Source organism: Rutidosis leptorrhynchoides, chromosome 5, assembly GCF_046630445.1.
Source record: "Rutidosis leptorrhynchoides isolate AG116_Rl617_1_P2 chromosome 5, CSIRO_AGI_Rlap_v1, whole genome shotgun sequence".
NCBI classification, from domain to species: Eukaryota; Viridiplantae; Streptophyta; class Magnoliopsida; order Asterales; family Asteraceae; genus Rutidosis; species Rutidosis leptorrhynchoides.
In genome coordinates this window covers 323,349,830-323,365,960 of record NC_092337.1, presented here as the reverse complement: position 1 = coordinate 323,365,960, position 16,131 = coordinate 323,349,830, and positions in this window count along the sequence as shown.

Genomic DNA, 16,131 nt, shown 5'->3' with positions numbered 1-16,131 from the left:
AGCAATAGCTACTGATTTTGACGACAAGAAGCAAAATATCAAATGTGATGTAAAATAATATGCTTACAAACTGGGTATTTTTAATCACTTTTCTACACTAATCACCCTCATGAATTTATAATTATAGTCTGATTTCATGCAAATGAGGGCATTGCATGATCTCAAGTGTGGGGAAGGGTTATAAATTCTCTCGGGTTTGCACTTAGTCTATTTGCCAAATTTTGTGAAAATTTGAAAAAATTTTCAACTAAATGAATTTAAAATCATGTTTATATATATTTATGAACGGTGAAAACTAGGTGATAATACCGAAATTATCGTTACCTCGAAAAAGACATAAATTGAGAAACAACCTAAAATGCTTGAATTCATTTAAAATGGAATAAAGGAGAATAAAAAGGCAAAGAAAGAAACTAAGTGTGGGGAGAATGTACCAAGTTATTCAATTAAAAACTATCTATCACATATTTTTGTACAAGATTATTGCAGGTACTTTTGTTTTGGATGATACTAATCAGTTTTACCCGATTTACTATAATACTTTTGAAAGAAAGATGGATCTACACGATGAATCAATTCCATCATTAAAAGGAAGTAAAGTCTTCCGAAAAAGACACGCGCTTCTTGATTTAGGTCATGAAGTTGTCGTCCAGACCAGCTGTAGGTTGACGAAAAATCTAGAAAAGTCATCTCTAAAATCAGCAGGAAATCCACGGACCTCAGCATCAAACAGGGTCGCCAAGTGGTCAGATTTATCCTAACCATGAGAAGGATTTATCTCGTACAATGGGGAGGCACCGTGCAAATTAGCTTGATAAGACTAATGAATCAGATCCCCAGAAAAGGATAATCTCCTTAAAGATTAAAAATCAGCTTTTAAGACTGATGATACTCAATCCTAGAGATTGACCTTAAAGATTGAGAATTCAAACTCATGGAATTCAATGATATCTAAACTCGAGCTTGAACGAGAAAATATTTTGATCAAAATTGCAAACCGATTTGTTTTCTGAAAATCCATTTTCAATGCGTTCATTACAATTGAACGTAAAATCCTAGGAATTCACCTGGAATTCATTAGGTCACCTGAACTAAATCGGGTGTCAACCGTAAGAACGGTGGTTGCATAGCATGGTCGGAGACAGGACCTTGTGCCAGACCGAAAAATCATAGGATGATCTTTACTATCGCTCCTACCAAGGATAGTTCTAGCATCCGACACGTTAATAAGACCATAATCATCTGCATGTCACGGGACATTGCCTTAACAGTTTCTTGTTCATCGCTTTCCTTTACAACCGGACGGTAGTTTACCGAAAGGTAATATACGGAACAAGTAAACTGGATGTGTGCTTTTCGATACCGGGATAGCAGTGGATTACACGAACCTAAAAGTTTTAGCCAAAATATTGATCCACAAATATATTTTGCAACACCGATGATGGATCAAATCAGAAAACTTATCTAGGGTAAAAGCTAGAATGAATTTTCAAAAGATCAAATGTTTTCATAAAGATCCAATTTCCTTAATGGATCTAAATTTTTATAGTCATGTGGGACTGTAAACCATATCGTTACTACCATTGTTCATACCGCCATATCAAAATCACTGATGTACAAAGTGTGAAGAATAAAGAAGTGATTCTAGTATTTCAAGACTATATTGCTTGAGGACAAGCAACGCTCAAGTGTGGGGATATTGATAAGGCTAAAAAGGAACATATATTTCATAGCATTATCCCCCAAGAAAGACAAGATTTTAGTTGCAATTGTTCCATTTTCAAGTGATATTCGTTTATATTAAATAAGTGCGAAGACAAAAGGCAGATTCGACAAATTGAAGACAAAAAGGTCCAAAAAGCTCAAAAGTACAAGATACAATTAAAAAGGTTCAAATTATTGATGAAGAACGTCTAAAAATGACAAGAGTACAAGTTACAAAACGCAAAGTACAAGATATTAAATTGTACGAAAGGACGTTCGAAAATCCGGAACCAGGACATGAACCAACTCTCAACGCTCGACGCAACGGTGTAAAAATTACGAGTCAACTATGCACAAGAATAAAATATAATATTTAAATAATTCATAATAAGAATAATATTAAATAATAAAAAGTTGTTAATTGAGCATAGTTCAGGGGTCGTAAATGAAAATTTCAATTCTAATTTCGCCTATAAGATCGATGATTTACGATCAAAGTAGAGAGACCCTTTTCGATATTTTTTCTATCTTTTTCTTATTTTTCTATCTATCAATATCAATATCTATAATTTATATCTATAATTCTCTATCATAATGTTAATGTAATCAGATATAACAATAATCTTAATTTTAATTTTAAATTATGATAATAATAAGATTTATGATAGAGATCGTTTGAGTGTGTAAGTCGAAATTCTGTCCGTGTAACGCTACGCTATTTTTAATCATTGTAAGTTATGTTCAACCTTTTTACATTAATGTCTCGTAGCTAAGTTATTATTATGCTTATTTAAAACGAAGTAATCATGATGTTGGGCTAATTACTAAAATTGGGTAATTGGGCTTTGTACCATAATTAAGGTTTGGGCAAAAGACCGACGCTTGTGGAAATTGAACTATTGACTATTAATAGATGGGGGGTATTATCTAATTGAGTGACAACTCATTGGAGTCTGTCGAACCTATCTTCAAATTAATTAACCTAATAATTAATAATGATTATGGTTGTCCTATTTAGTGATGTTCATATGGAATCTGTTATAATCATTTAATTAATCAATTGGGTTGGGTAATTGATTATTCATTCTGATCAAGTGGATGAATTAATATTCATAAACTAATTAAAACAGGGGTGGATTACATACAGTGATAACTGGTGTAATTGTTGACAGAAGTGATAACTGCGTCACAGTTTAAATCCTTAATCAGTTGGAATATTTGACTTCGGGTATAAGGGTAATTTGACGAGGATACTCGCACTTTATATTTATGACCGATGGACTATTATGGACAAAAAACCAGATAGATGTATCAAATAAACCAGGACAAAGGACAATTAACCCATGGTAATAAATTAAAATCAACACGTCAAACATCATGATTACGGAAGTTTAAATAAGCATAATTCTTTTATTATATTTCTCATCGTATCTTTATTTACTGTCATTTTATTACTCGCAATTTTATTTACTGTCATTTTATTTATTGTCATTATTTTACGCACTTTAATTATCGTCATTTATCTTTACGCTTAAAATATAGAATCGACAAACCGGTCATTAAACGGTAAAACCCCCCTTTTATAATAATATTACTACTTATATAATTATATATATTTTGTATAAATATAGTTAAAAATATAGTAAGTATCACCAGCTCCCTGTGGAACGAACCGGACTTACTAAAAACTACACTACTCTACGATTAGGTACACTGCCTATAGTGTTGTAGCAAGGTTTAGGTATATCCCATCCGTAAATTAATAAAACTTGTGTCATATTTTGTAGTATTTTGTATTAAAAATAATACTATTTCGTACCCTCATGCTACATCATCATGTTGTAATTGTGATAATGGAATAGGTACATTCCATCGGCGAGTTGCAGATTATTCGGTAGCATTCATCAAGACGACAAGGTGAGTGTTAATATCCTATGTGCATATGTATGTGTAGGATGGGTGCGGGTCGGGTGCATATGTATGTGTATATGTTAATATCCTATGTGCATATGTTAATATCCTATGTGCATATGTATGTGTAGGACTTGTGTAATAGGTCCAACTGACACGGTTGTGCATTTTGGTTAACCACCGTTGGCGAGTTGCACACTTGTGTGTACGCTATCACATGGATTGTGATTTGGAGTTATAACCCCTACGGCGTAGGTTGTGGTGTGGGAAATGAATATCGGTTTGCACGTATTCATAATATTTTGGGTAGTGAATCTCGAGTAGTGCGGATTCATGATGACTCGGGTTGTTCGGTCATCTTGTTGATGAGGTAGTGAATCTCGGGTTGTTCGAATTCACTAAGGCTCGGGTAGTTCGGCCAACCTCGGTTGTTGAATTGGTGAAGAAGTGAATATCGGGTTGTGCGAATTCACTAAGGCTCAGGTTGTTCGGCCAACTTTCGTATGTTTGAGGTTAAGGGGTTAACCTTGTAGTTTTGGCTACCATATGTGTATGCTTATGTACTATTATTGTTGTAATTAATCTTGTGGTTTGGCTTGGTGGTACGTTAGGTATAACTTTGCTTAGTTATGCTTGGATTGCGGTATGTGATTACTATTTATGTGTTGGCGATGCGCATTTATTTTATGCATATATATGTATGTAGTATATTCTCACTCACTAAGCTTTAGCTTACCCTCTCGTTGTTGACTTTTTTTATAGATTTGCATGGATGCGGTGGATCGGGTAAGCATGGGACTAGTGGGCTCGCATAGTTGCTTTAGAAGATCTTGCTTTTGGATTGATTAGGATTGGGTAGCGTATCCCCAATCTCCATGCTCGGTCTTTATTTTGAGTTAAAAATCATGTGGTTGAAAACTTGTATTTTGTACGAAAGTCGTAAAACGGCCGATGTGGGCCCGGTCTCATAAAACTCATTTTATTATTGGAACGTGTGAGTTTTAACTAGTATTAATCGTTGTGTAAACTGTTTCGTCTAAAAATTTCGGGAAGTCGAAGATCATTAAACGAAAAATGAAAAATCCGGACAGAACTGAATTTGCCTTGTGCGCGCCGCGCACATTGAGGGTTGCGCGCCGCGCACCCTAACTGTATAATGGGTTGGGTTGTTACAGTTTGATACAAAATTAACCGGTTTGGTTTCAAAAGCAAGGAACCTAGGTTATGAGCTTGAAGAGGTAGACTTAGTGAAAAGGTTACTTGATTCTATGCCTATGTCATTTTTCAAAATTGTGGCTTCAATTGAGCAATGTTTCGAGTTGGATGAGATGCTATTTGATGAAGCGGTTGGAAGGTTGAAGGCGTATGCAGAACGAATCAAAGGAACCGATTAGATGGATGGCATTCAGGTTGGTTTGTTGTTGGTAAGTCAAGAGAAGACACACGGGTGTAAAAATGTGGCAGCGGGTGTTCAAACCGAGATGATTATGAACGTGGCCGAAAAAGAGGTCGGGTTTCCGGGAAGGGTCGAGATGGTGGTGAATGGGTCCGGGATAAGAGCCGCATTAAATGTTATTGGTGTGGTGAACTTGGTCACTATCAAAGCGAATGTCCTACATGGGAGATGAAAGCAAATTTGGTTGAGGAAGAACCTGCACTACTATGATTAACCAATTAGGGTGGAGATTGTTAGAAATAATTATTATATCATGTGTTAAATAAATGTGCATGGTTATGGGTTTAGTTTGATATCTTAGTTAGTATTTTAATTAAGGTTTAATAATGGCTTTGTATAATTAAATGATACTGAGTATTTTGAATCTATCATTTGAAATAGTATTTAACTAGTAAAATGGGCCCACGCGTTGCGGCGGGGTGTTTTGGTTGCGTATTCATAGTTAACGGAGCGTATTATAGGGGTGTATATGTATTGAATATAGTCTGAGGTATTGAGCATTTTTTTAGAAGGGTCTGTTTCGGGTATAGTTAGTCCCGTTGTATTCGTAAGATTTTTTTAAGTTGAAAGGTGGGTTCAAAAAATTTTTACGCGAGTTGAGCGGAAAGATATGTCCCGTTGAAAATATAGGTGAAATGTGTTCAAGATTTTTAATTAAAATAATAAGTTTACATTTTGTACCCCTGGTTTAGGGGTTGAACTTGAAAATTGGTCAAAGTTGGAGGGGTGTTTGGTTTTTGCTCCGCGATCGTGGGGTGTTTACCCCTTGTATCTCCGCGAGAGGGTGTTTTTTTTCACTGTTGTCGTTTTGACCGGAATTTGGTGGGGGGTTGGGGTAAAGCGACCAAAAACCTGGTGGCTATTAGTATGTAGTGGTAATGATGACCGAGTAGTAAGGAGAGTGGGTATTGACTATCGTTTGTTGATTTGGTAGTAGTATGAGCTATTTTTACGCAAACGTGTGTAATGGGTATTGCTATATATTTAGCCAGTAGGTGATGAAATAAAATACAGCTCCTTTTGATTATTTAATTTTCCTTTCCATTCAATTGCATACAACAAAACAGCCCTAATATTCTTTTTGTATATAATTTACACATGATTTAATAAGGGACTTTATCCTACATAATATGTGTTTTAGGGTAATCGATAATTTCTAACGGTGTTGCTTGCAGGGTTTGACCAGAAGCTACCTCGTTTTAGTTTTTTAGGTTTATTTGAAATCAACGAAAGCCCATGACTTCCCTCATCACATATGGTGTTTTTCTAGCTTTTTCTCACACCCCATTACATAAGGACCAAATCTCACAAGTGTCATCATTAAATTCTTATTTTTCTAACCACGAAATAAAATCAAAGTCCCCCGCTCAAATTCAGGTTTTGGAAGTTAAGAGTTGATGCAAAAGCAGTCACACTTACCGAAGGTAATTCATCAACTTTAACACCAATTGATGATAACCCAAAGTTTATTTTATACCTACAACTCATAGGATAAACTAGTATTGGTCGGGTTCGCGCTTCACCGTGGAGCCCAAATATATGTGATTTATTTTTCTGTTAACGATATTCCTTAGGGTTGCGGTTGGAAAAATTCAAAATGTTATATAAATCAAATGTTGTCCACGTTTCCTCATAGAGTGAAATAAAGTTTTTTTGCAATTAAAAATTCTTTAAGCACTTTCAAATAGTGTATGCAATTTCAAATAATGACAATGCAGTTTTAATAATTACTATGCAATTTTACTTAATAATAATTGCATTTCGAACAATAGCTATGAAATTTTAAGAATTGATAATGCAAATTCGAATTATGACTATATAATATCAACATGCAATATCAAATTATGACTATCTAAATTCAAATAATGGCTATGAAATTTTAAGTAATGACATAATGCTTATGCTATTTATTATTTATTTTTAAGTGATCATTCAGATTGAAACTGTATAGTCATTACTCGAAATTGCGTACCCATTATTCGAAATTGTATAACCATTATTTAATATTACATAGCTATTATTCGAAATTATATACACAATATTTGAATTTGCGTAACCATTATTGAAAATTTTAAACTCATTGCATATTTATTTCATTGTCATTATAGGGTTGTTGTTCGCAAAATCTTATTAACAATAATAATATGTAACAGTTTCATTATATTTATACACATATTTATATTTTCGGTCCATGCGATTGCATATTGATTTCATTGTTATAGGGCTTTCGTTAATAATAATAATAATAATAATAATAATAATAATAATAATAATAATAAGGCAGGTGAAGTTACAAAAAATACTCTCTTTGAATAAAAAATTCGAGTCTACAGGCCAATGTTCTCAATTGATTGAAGTCGTATTAAATTAATAGCTCTTGTAATCCGATCTCTTCTTCTTCTTATCTCCGGCAACACCGCCGGCTTCCTTCGGTAGCTTCTTTCCGGCCTTTGGCTTCTTCTCCGCCGGTGTTTTCTCCGCCGCAGATTTCTTCTCTTCGACAGGTTTCTTCTCCGCTGGCTTCTTCTCTGCCTTTGGTGCCATTGAATTGAATTGGAATTGAAAGATTGGGAATTCTAGGGTTTCAAATTTGGGAATTATTGAAATTGAAATATGATTTGTATGATAATGTCTGATCGAGACGCTTGAGCTTATGCTTCCTTTTTTTCCAAATCAGCTGGTGGATTCAACAGATCAACATCGTTTGGTAGAGTCTGCGTTATTTAGGTTCATTTTATATTATTGATCGTTTACTCTAATCACGTGCAAATCATTGAAGAAAAATGGAAAGAATCAGTAATTGTTGATTTACACTTTCCTTTTTTCAAAGTGCCCACCAACTGTTTGTGTTTTTGTCTCATAGACTTTGAAGAGCTTGTTGATTAATTACTTGGTCTTAAACCACAAGCAACCACTGTCATGTTTTGTGTGCATCAATAAGCATCAATCATTTTCTAATTGATAGAAATCAGTGAGTTTGCACGTGGATGCATCATTAATATATTCATTTCGGTTCCTAAAATTTGTGTCCATCTCTAAATGAGTTTTGTTCAATGATTCTTTGTCGCTAGAATTGCCTAGTACTGAGTTGTTGTACATTCTCGGCTTGTCTATCAAGTATGGGATGGCTCATCCTTTTTTGGGGTTCGATGAATTGCTCCAGTGGAATTTATTGAATGTTGCGTGTAGCTATGTCGCATGCCGCTGTGAAGTTTCATTGTCCCTTTGTGGGTCTTAGTGGCTGTCAAAATGGGAGTGGAAATGGGCTTGTAAGAAGTTCTCTTATCAAGCATCTTCTTGATCGTCATTGTTGTATCGATGCGCGAGATATCACTCGACATTCTCTTACTTCTAATTTGGCTGTTTATACTGAGGCTGATGTTACTTTTAGACGTATGGGGATTTGGTTATGTGGTGTTTGCTACAAAACACACACGGTACGTGCTAAGTGCCGTCATGGTAGGGGCCCGGATGTGCCGCCCCCCGATGAGGGAAATGGTGTTGTTCGTTTTGTGCTTCATAATTTCACCAAGCCACAAGCTCCCTCTTCTCCTGCTCGACTTAGTCTTGTGGATGGTTCGGTGCGAGATCATAACGATGGTTTTGACGTGGCTCTCCTTGATCGTTTGTTCTCTAAGGGGTTTCGCACGGTTAAGTCTATCCCTCCCAAGTGTCGTTTGGGGTTTTCTCGGGTTTTGAAAGGTGCTCTTGATAAGGTGATCTCTAAGCCTGATGACATTTCTACTTGGGTCTCTTTGTTGGTGTTACCCCTTTGTACCCTTAAAACCTTTCGGCCACGGAGTAGTCGTGAGTCTCGGTCTTCGATAAAGCGTCGGCATCAGGAAGAGAATATTTCCAGTGCTATTCGCTCTTGGGGGACAGCGGGTGGTAGTTTACAGCTTGTGGGAGAGTCTTTGGCAGAGGATTCTCCTATTTTGTCAGTGGTTGATGATGAGGGCCTTGATTTGGAACAGCGTAATATCAAACAGTGTCGTAGGAAGATTTGCGATGGCCATTACACCGCTGCAGCTCGTGTTCTTTCTTCATCAGGCGTTGCTCCTTATAATGATGCCACACTTGCGGATTTACAGTCTAAGCACCCTTCCTCTATAGCTCCATCATTGCCTGATATGCCGGTTGATCACATTCATCTCGTTACGACTTCTGCTGTTGTTTTGGGTCAGATTAAAAGTTTTCCTCGTGGCACATCATGTGGTAGGGATGGTTTGCGTGCTCAACACCTTATGGATTGCTTGAGTGGTGCTGCTGTGGCAGTCTCAGATGAGTTGGTTGACTCAATTACCGGGGTGGTTAATCTCTTTCTAGCTGGAAGGTGCCCTATGGAATTAGGAGAGTATATAGCTAGTGCTCCCCTCACACCACTTGTCAAGCCCGGTGGTGGTATTCGTCCTATAGCTGTGGGTACTGTTTGGCGACGTCTTGTTTCGAAGGTTGGCGCTGCTATGGTTGGCCAGTCATTGGGAAGTTACTTCGATGGTCTTCAATTTGGTGTTGGTGTTTCTTCAGGTGGTGAGGCCATTCTTCATGCTGTGAATCGGTTGATTGAGGATCGTGGTTCTGATGTTGGCCTTTCGATGTTATTAGTTGATTTTCAGAATGCATTCAATCTAGTTGATCGTACGGTCATGTTATGTGAAGTTCGTCGCCTTTGTCCGAGCATTTCTCAGTGGGTTGAATTTTGCTACTCTAATCCAGCCAGATTGTATTATGGGGACCACACCTTATGGTCTTCTCAGGGGGTGCAACAAGGTGATCCCCTTGGTCCGCTACTTTTTGCTTTGGTCTTACAACCCTTGGTTTCTAAAATCAGAGATAATTTTGAGGTATGTCTTCAGGCGTGGTATTTGGATGATGGCACTATTATTGGGGACACTTTGGTGGTGGGGAAGGTTTTGGATTTGATTATGGAGGACGGGCCTCGTTTTGGGCTACATCTCAACGTTGAAAAAACTGAAATTTTCTGGCCTACGGAGGACCCTCAAAGCAGGCTCGTAGGTGTCTTTCCTCCTAATATTGCTCGACCTTTAAATGGTGTTAAGTTGCTTGGGGCACCCGCTAGTTCCGATCCTGGGTTTATTGGTGATCTTGTGATGCAAAGGGTGACCAAGTCCATTGCGCTTATGGATAAGGTTGCTATGCTTGGTGATCCTCAGTGTGAGTTGTTGTTGCTTAGGGCATGTACTGGAGTTTCTAAACTCTACTTTTCCTTGCGTACTTGTCCTCCTAGTATATTTGAGGCGGCTCAACGCGCTTTCGATGGAGCCCTTCGATCTTCCTTGGAGCGTATTGTTACTGCTTCAGGGCCTGGGTTTGGTGATTGGCAGTGGCGGCTTGCCACCTTGCCATTTGCTTTTGGAGGGCTTGGTGTTTATTCTGCGGGAGATGTTCGTCATTATGCTTTCCTTGCATCTCGATTACAGTCTGCTGGGTTGCAGACCAAGCTCCTACGTCTTGCTGGTATTGTTGGTCTTGGTCGTGCTTTCGAAGATGCTTTGGGTCTGTTTAATCAAACGGTTGGGTTTGATTTTTTGGGTAATCAGAGTGAGGTCGCTGCCCCAATACTCATGAAGAAATTGGCAGATGTTTATTTCACAAAGGTTACCGCTTCTGCAGAATCCACTTTTTCCTTATCTCCACGACAATCGGCATTGTGGAAATCACAACAGGGGGATCACACCTCTGCTTGGCTAAGGGCAGTCCCTATTTTGGGGTTGGGTCAGACGATGAACGCAAAGACTTACCGATGTGTGTTGTGTTACCGGTTGGGTGTTCCTTTGTTCTCTGTCTCGACGGCATGCTCTGCCTGTTCACGGGTTTTTCATGGGGATACTTTCGGGGATCACGCGGTGTCTTGTGCTGGTATGGTGGGTATTAAGCATCGACATAATGTTGTTCGGGATTCCCTTGTTGATGTTTGTTATCGATCTGGGATTTCAGCGAGAAAGGAGGTTGACATTGGGTTGTCTGGAGGGAACGACAGGGCCCTCAGACCTGCAGATGTGTTACTTTATTCCTGGGATCGTGGTCGTGATGTTTGTGTTGACCTGACAGGGTCTTCTCCTTTGACACAGTCTGGGCTTTCTAACTTCGTCCCTGGACGTGCTGTGGTTGATGCGGCTCGTCGGAAGCGGGTCAAGTACGAATCTAGCTGTCAGGCGATTGGTTATGGTTTCATTCCTTTCTCATTTTCTTCGCTTGGGGAATTAGAGAAGGAGGCTGTTTCTTTGCTAAAGCGGGTTCAGAAGATTTCGATGGCGCAAGATATTGGTGCCGGTGCTGCTGCTCATATTTTTACTAGGATAGGTTTTGCTATTGCTAGAGGTGTGGGGGCCCAGATTGTCTCTAGGCTTCCCACTAATTTTTTGTAAGTTTTAAAACTTTTAAGTTAATATAATAATAATAATAATAATAATAATAATAATAATAATAATAATAATAATAATAATAATAATAATGTGTAAGAGTTTCGTTCATATTTATAAATATATATACATTTGGATCCCTGCAATTTTTGTTGTTTAAAAAATTTATTCCCTAAAAAAAAGTTAGTAATTTAGTTTTGAAAAAAAAAAGGTTAGTAATTCATTTTTAGTTTCATTTTGCACATCCCTAAACAACCAATCAAATTTAAATATGATACCTGAATTAGAGATATGTATAGTAATTTAGGGTAAGCAATAAGGGAGTGTTAGATGATAAGTGAGGCCCAACCCAATTGTGGGTTTAGATCTATTAGGGTTTCTATGTATCATTATAAACCATATTGATAAATAGAAACTCTAACGGACTTGAACTCACAATGGGGTTGGGCTTCACTTCTAATCTAACAAGGAATACCCTAATTTATTTATTAAGAAGCATTTAGGCATAGTTGTTTCAAATGATGATAACTTCTATGCTGCCTTCAACTCATCTGTATTTAGTGATGGATCTTTTGAAGACACTTATGTTGTGTATATATTTTAAGAAGCATTCAGCCGAGTACTCCCTCAAATGCTCAAACTGAATACTCCCCGAGTAGCAACTTTTACAACAACTAAACCAACTTGGATCAATCATCTTCAAATTTCGGATTTCTATTCGGTAATTTCTTCGTTCTTTCTAGCATAAGATGTTTAATTTTTTATTTCATTGGAGTGGATAATATCCTTAGTCAGCTACATTGATCCTATCATTATGGATAAAATTCGGATGTATAACTACTTATTATAGCCAAGAGTCCATTATTTGGCCATGTTAGGTTCTTTTGTTCCGGTTTGAGTTTTGGACTTCATTTAAATCCACATTTAAAATCCCGTATTCAATCCTCTTAGTCGTTTAAGCAATCCATTCATTGACAAGTGGTGCATATTGTGAATGGTGATTTCATTACTAAGTTGTAATTACGCAATAAAGGATAGAGTATTTTTCACAATTTCAATCATTAACAAGTGGTGTACACACGATTCTAATTGATATTGCAACAACCTATAGTCATTTTACTATATACAAAAAACAAACAAAATGCTAAAAAAGTTGATAAACAACTTATATGAATAGTTTGTACAAGTCTATAGATATAGCTGCTATAAATGGTTATTTATAACAGATAAAATACGATACAAAGTATATCGGAACAAAAGCAAACTTGATTCTTGCAGCTTCTGTAGGAGCCTGTCCTGCCATCATTACTCGAGTTAGTACTTCATAAATTTATATTTTGAACTATAAACTCTAAGTTGCACTACCAAAACTTCCAGCATGGAATAGTTATTAAATGTGTATAACTCTCTAACTACGTAGGCCATAGTGTAGCCTCTGGATACGGCATCACGGATGCAAACAAGTGCATTTCGGAGATCAAAGGGGCTTTGGGCAAACTCTTCATTTGATGGACTTGGTGTATCCATACTTTGAACTCTGCAAATCAGATCAATCACCTGCTAAATATGTACTTTTGGATTTTGTTATTGAACTATTATTGTTAAATTTTTCATGTGAATATAATAAAATCCGGGTGTTTTACTACTTGATCACAACCAGTGGCTGTACCAGGATTTCAAGTCACCGGGGGCAAAAAAAAAAAAAATTAAAAACCGTGGCAATTTTTTGGGCAAAATATGGAGATTTTGGGGCAAAAAATGGAGGTTTTGAAGCAAATTATGGAGGTTTTGGGGCAAAATTTTAACATTTGTGGACAAACTTTGAAGGTTTTGGGATAAAATTTGGAGATTTTTGGGCAAAATTTAAAGGTTTTGGAGCAAAATATGTAGGTTTTGGGGCCAAAAAAAAATTCACTGGGGCAAAGTCGAAAAATCCAAAAATTTTACACTGAAAATTGCAAATCTACTGGGGGCGGCTGCCCCCGCCCGTCCCCTTTAAAAACCGCCCCTGATCACAACACTTTTGCAATTGTTTGCTAACATATTAGGTAGCAATGTATCAACGTAAACCATTATTGAGTACTTGTGACTGGTGAGCATGTCATTAGTATTTATGATCCAAATATTTTCAGCAGGATGTTGATGCATTAATCTCAAGTTCTATCATTGTAATACATTATATTTGTTTTGTCGTTTACATTTCAGTCATGTATGAACAATGTTGGTTGATATATTTTGTTTGATATGATTAACCAATGTCGAGAAATGGTTTAGAGCTGTTTGGTTGGCAGCTCAGACCATCGACTGATGGTAGGGACCATCGGTCGAGGGACAAAGACCATCGGCCGAAGGTCAAAGACCTACGACCGATGGTCACTGCAGACTTATATAAATACGGTTGTTGGGTTCCTTTGATAGTTTAAGAACCCTACACCATGTGGCCGACCTATTCCGATTCTGCAATCGTCCTAAACCATATCCCAACCGAATCCACACCCTAAGGCGTCGATTTCATCAATAATTCGTTGGTTTCATTGATCCCGAAGCGTTACGTATTTGACTCGACCTAGATTAGTGTTTTCCGCCTCTAATCCTAGTATAACGATTAATCTAAGATCCCTATAGAGTCTACACAAATCAATAATTTGTACATTACTAAACTGTTAGGCTATGAATATTTACGTTTAATGTAGTGACCCGAACTTTTCCATGTTTATATATATATTAAAGAGTTGTAATCACTTACATCCATTAATTTGCTTGAAAACCAAGGGACCAATGAGAGCGCGACATGTGGCGCGAAAATCACATGTGATTGAAAAAAAAAATTCAAAAATATTTTTTTTCGAATTTTTTTTCGAAATTTTTTTTTCAAAAGTTTTTTACGAATTTTTTTTACAATCGCATGTGATTCTGCATGTCAATCACATGTGATTATGCATGTCAAATCCAATCACATGTGATTGTATATAATTCAATCACATGTGATTGTGCAGGTAATCACATGTGATTGTAAAGAAAAATTTGAATAAAAAAATTCGTAAAAAAAAATTTTCGATAATTTTTTTTCAATCACGTGATTTTCGTGCCACATGTCACGCTCTCATTGGTCCCTTGAATCTCAACTTAATTTATGGATTCAAATGAATATTCCTCATATATTAAATGAAATTGTTATTTACATGATTAACTGTTTCCAATATGTTAAGCAATCAAACTTGTTAAGACTTGATTAATTGAAATAGGTTTCATATAGACAATTGACCACCCAAGTTGACCGGTGATTCACGAACGTTAAAACTTGTAAAAACTATATGATGACATATATATGATTATATATATAGTTAACATGATATTATGATAAGTAAGTATCTTATTAGGTATTTTAACAATGAGTTATATACATAAAATTGAGTTTATTGAATTAAGAAACTCAAAACGATATGTATAACGATTATCGTTATAACAACGTCTTACTAAATACATATGAATCATATTAAGATATTGATACACTATGTTTAATCATGATAAATGATAAGTAAACATGTCATTAAATGTATTAACAATGAACTACATATGTAAAAACAAGACTACTAACTTAATGATTTTGAAACGAGACATATATGTAACGATTACCGTTGTAACAACATTTAACTGTATATATATCATACTAAGATATATTAATATATCATAATATCATGATAAGGTAATAATTTAACATCTCTTTAGATATAATAAACAATGGGTTAACAACATTTAACAAGTTCGTTAACCTAAAGGTTTCAAAACAACATTTACATATAACGATTAACGATAACTTAACGACTCAGTTAAAATGTATATACATGTAGTGTTTTAATATGTATTCATACACTTTTTAAAGACTTCAAGACACTTATCAAAATACTTCTACTTAACAAAAATGCTTACAATTACATCCTCGTTCAGTTTCATCAACAATTCTACTCGTATGCACCCGTATACGTACTCGTACAATACACAGCTTTTAGATGTATGCACTATTGGTATATACACTCCAATGATCAGCAATGATCAGCTCTTAGAAGCTCATGTGAGTCACCTAATACATGTGTGAAACATCATTTGGCAACTCATGAAATATCTCATAAAATTACAAAAATATTAGTAATCTTTCATGACTTATTTACATGTAAACAAAATTACACATCCTTTATATCTAATCCATATACCAACGACCAAAAACACCTACAAACACTTTCATTCTTCAATTTTCTTCATCTAATTGATCTCTCTCAAGTTCTATCTTCAACTTCTAAGTGTTCTTCATAAATTCCATAAGTTCTAGTTTCATAAAATCAAGAATACTTCCAAGTTTGCTAGCTTACTTCCAATCTTGTAAAGTGATCATTCAACCTCAAGAAATCTTTCTTATTTACAGTAAGATATCTTTCTAATACAAGGTAATACTCATATTCAAACTTTGATTCAATTTCTATAACTATAACAATCTTATTTCGAGTGGAAATCTTACTTGAACTTGTTTTCGTGTCATGATTCTGCTTCAAGAACTTTCAAGCCATCCAAGGATCCTTTGAAGCTAGATCTATTTTTCTCATTTCCAGTAGGTTTATCCACAAAACCTGAGGTAGTAATGATGTTCATAACATCATTCGATTCATATATATAAAACTACCT